The sequence below is a fragment of the Procambarus clarkii genome, chromosome 36 (genome assembly GCF_040958095.1).
Source record: "Procambarus clarkii isolate CNS0578487 chromosome 36, FALCON_Pclarkii_2.0, whole genome shotgun sequence".
NCBI classification, from domain to species: Eukaryota; Metazoa; Arthropoda; class Malacostraca; order Decapoda; family Cambaridae; genus Procambarus; species Procambarus clarkii.
This window is the reverse complement of record NC_091185.1, coordinates 33,401,202-33,405,974: the sequence shown is the minus strand read 5'-3', so window position 1 is coordinate 33,405,974 and position 4,773 is coordinate 33,401,202.

Sequence of the window (4,773 nt, the reverse complement as noted above, 5' to 3'; positions counted from 1 at the left end):
AGGTGTGTGAAGAACTCAACAAGAGATTCCAGGAGGTCTTCACAATAGAACAAGGAGAAGCCCCTGCACTAAATGAGGAGGCGGCAAACCAAGCAACCTTGGAGGAATTTGACCTCACCAGTGATGAGGTCAAAAGGTGTCTGCTGGAGCTGGATGTGACAAAGGCTGTTGGGCCTGATAGAATCTCACCAAGGATACTAAAGGAAGGTGCAGAAGCACTAAGTGTGCCACTCTCTATGGTGTATAACAGGTCACTGGAAACAGGAGACTTACCAGAAAGTTGGAAGACTTTGGAAGACTATCTGGAGGGAAATAACTTTGTAACGCACCACCAACATGGGTTCAGAGATGGTAAATCGTGCCTCACAGGTTTAATAGAATTTTATGACCAGGCAACGAAAATTAGGCAGGAAAGAGAAGGGTGGGCCGACTGCATTTTCCTGGATTGCCAAAAAGCCTTTGACACAGTACCCCATAAAAGGCTGTTAAAAAAGTTGGAGCAACAGGCAGGAGTAAAAGGGAAGGTGCTCCAGTGGATAAGGGAGTACTTAAGCAACAAGAAACAGCGAGTAACGGTGAGGGGGGAGACATTAGAGTGGCGAGATGTCACCAGCGGAGTCCCACAGGGCTCAGTACTTGGACCCATCCTGTTTCTAATACATGTGAACGATCTTCCAGAGGGAATAAACTCATTCCTCTCGATGTTTGCTGATGATGCAAAAATTATGAGAAGAATCAAGACGGATGAAGATAGACAGAGACTACAGGATGACCTGAATAAACTGGAGGAATGGTCTAGAAAATGGCTGCTGAAGTTCAACTCAGGAAAGTGTAAGGTGATGAAATTAGGCGAAGGGAGCAGGAGGCTGAACACAAGGTATCATCTGGGAGGGGAAATCCTGCAAGAATCAAATAGAGAGAAGGATCTGGGGGTTGATATCACACCGAACCTGTCCCCAGAGGCCCACATCAAAAGAATATCATCAGCGGCATATGCTAGACTGGCCAACATAAGAACTGCCTTCAGAAACTTGTGTAAGGAATCTTTCAGAACCCTGTATACCACTTATGTAAGACCAATCCTGGAGTATGCAGCTCCAGCCTGGAGTCCATACCTAGTTAAACACAAGACAAAGTTAGAGAAGATTCAGCGGTATGCCACCAGGCTCGTCCCGGAACTGAGAGGATTGAGCTACGAGGAAAGGCTAAAGGAGCTGAACCTCACATCCCTGGAAAACCGAAGAGTAAGGGGAGACATGATAACCACCTACAAAATTCTCAGGGGAATTGACAGGGTGGACAAAGACAAACTCTTCAGCACGGGTGGGACACGAACAAGGGGACACAGGTGGAAACTTAGTACCCAGATGAGCCACAGAGACGTCAGAAAGAATTTTTTCAGTGTCAGAGTAGTTAATAAATGGAATGCATTAGGGGGTGATGTGGTGGAGGCTGACTCCATACACAGTTTCAAATGTAGATATGACAGAGCCCGATAGGCTCAGGAATCTGTACACCTGTTGATTGACGGTTGAGAGGCGGGACCAAAGAGCCAGAGCTCAACCCCCGCAAACACAACTAGGTGAGTACACACACACACACACACACACACAAACACATACCCATGCCACAAGAATCCCTGGGGAGAGGTATTGCCTTAAGAGTGACGGGAGGAATGTTTTAACAGCAGAGGATGATGAGAGAGGCCGGCAAGAAGCCAGTAGACGAGGCGTGGATTTAGTCAATGGCTCTCTCCTTAGATCTTCTGAAAGAAGCTCGGAGCGTAAAACAGCTCTAAGCCATACTAAAACGTAAAAATTTGCCATTAAAACAAACCTTTTTTACATATGATTTAAATATTTATAAAAATAAGTATGCCTATCAACGTATGTGTATTTATATATTGACCATTAACCTGAAATAAATGCATATGAAGAGTCACAATAAAGTGGCTGAAAGTATTTTCTGTAGTAGAAAGAAAATACACCCTGAATAGACGACATCCTGAAATAAATGTTTGTCACACAAACATTTGGTGTACTAATTTTCGGTCAAAACGGAAACAGAATAAGAAACAAAATAGCTTGGAGCAGAGAGTCTAAGAAGATATAAATACATGGCAGAAAATCTGACAAAAAAGAATGATTAGGAAGAAGGTATTGAGAGACAAGTGTGAAGTTCCAGAGTGTGCAGAGACGCGGGACAGACAACATCCTAAAACTGGAGGAAGATGTGACTGGTTGCTGAATTATTTTGTGTAAATAAGTAAACAAAAATAAGGGCTAAAGATAGCCATATAATGAGACGACTTATATAATAACTGAGTACGAGCATAATTGAATCACAGAAAATGTTTAATAACATGAAAATATAAATTATATTATATCTTACGTGAATTACAACCATTTTGCAGATGAAAAGTCACAATAACGTGGCTGAAAAAGGTTGACCAAACCACACACTAGAAATTGAATAGACGACGACGTTTCGGTCGTCGGGAAACGACCATTATCATTATCTATTGTGATGAGACGAGGGAGGTAAGGGCATTAGGTAGGCAGGAGAGAGGTGAGGAGATGGATATCTTAGAGGAAGATAAGAGCAAGGCATAAGGTACGGAAAGTTCGGTGTAATAAAGGGTGTAATAATACGAGTAAGAATGGGGAACGTAAGAAAAAACAGAGAAAGAATGAGTAAGACAAAATGGAAGGGTAGGCTAATGTTAGGTCACGTAAGTTAGAAAGTTTAGAACATTTGAATATGTACTGTGAAAGGGAAGAGTCAACAGCAACAAAGCCAGGACGCATCACAATTTTTGCTCAAACACAAAATATTATATAGTGACTACTGTAAATAAGGACTAGCAGCCTCCTGTTTAGGTGGTACTTATAGTAACGCTGTGGACCATCGTACATATATGACGTAATAGTCGGTTAGAAAGTACAAATTGGTACTATTGAATTTGGACAAACCGGAAAAGATTGTGCATTTATGTTGCTACCAAAACCTAACCTAACTATTACCGGCCTAATACCCGCTATCTGAGGCCCACCCTCATATATTAGGCATCAGATTGTAAAATCGGTATACTAGGCCTAGGAATATTTAAGGTTGTTCTTAGCTTAATTTTTTCCAGGTCAATTAAAGGAATTGGACAAAATTATACTATACAATATTCCAACACGTCAGTTTATATAATATAGTCCACATAGCTACACAACAAACAGATGGAGCTAAACCTGGAGGATGAGTTGGAATATGTAGTGAGAGTTACATGTGACGAGAGCGTTTACCAGCGGTGAGTTATGCTGCACAACACCAGGCACCACAACACCAGGCACCACAACACCAGGCACCACAACACCAGGCACCACAACACCAGGCACCACAACACCAGGCACCACAACACCAGGCACAACAACACCAGGCACAACAACACCAGGCACCACAACACCAGGCACCACAACACCAGGCACCACAACACCAGGCACCACAACACCAGGCACAACAACACCAGGCACCACAACACCAGGCACCACAACACCAGGCACCACAACACCAGGCACCACAACACCAGGCACAACAACACCAGGCACCACAACACCAGGCACAACAACACCAGGCACCACAACACCAGGCACAACAACACCAGGCACCACAACACCAGGCACAACAACACCAGGCACCACAACACCAGGCACAACAACACCAGGCACCACAACACCAGGCACCACAACACCAGGCACCACAACACCAGGCACCACAACACCAGGCACCACAACACCAGGCACCACAACACCAGGCACCACAACACCAGGCACCACAACACCAGGCACAACAACACCAGGCACCACAACACCAGGCACCACAACACCAGGCACAACAACACCAGGCACCACAACACCAGGCACCACAACACCAGGCACCACAACACCAGGCACAACAACACCAGGCACAACAACACCAGGCACCACAACACCAGGCACCACAACACCAGGCACCACAACACCAGGCACAACAACACCAGGCACAACAACACCAGGCACCACAACACCAGGCACCACAACACCAGGCACAACAACACCAGGCACAACAACACCAGGCACCACAACACCAGGCACAACAACACCAGGCACCACAACACCAGGCACCACAACACCAGGCACCACAACACCAGGCACCACAACACCAGGCACCACAACACCAGGCACCACAACACCAGGCACCACAACACCAGGCACCACAACACCAGGCACCGGACAACCCGGCCTCTTGATCTGTTACACTACGTACAAAATACAGTGTGCTATCTTAACCAGAAACAAGCCCCAGCAACACACTCAACATAACCTACTGATACACAGAAGACTTGGATATATGTGAGACTCTACTTGTCATAGTACTTTTGTAATTTGTACGTTGAGGACCACAACGTGCAGGAGGAGACGTTCAGGAGTTCAGTGATCGGCTGGTAACGGAACGTGGCTCCCACTCCCAGACTAATGACGTGACGCTGTGACGACCATACTAGTGACGTGACGCTGTGACGACCATACTAGTGACGTGACGCTGTGACGACCATACTAGTGACGTGACGCTGTGACGACCATACTAGTGACGTGACGCTGTGGCGACCATACTAGTGACGTGACGCTGTGGCGACCATACTAGTAACGTGAGGCTGTGACGACCATACTAGTGACGTGACGCTGTGACGACCATACTAGTGACGTGACGCTGTGGCGACCATAATAGTGACGTGACGCTGTGGCG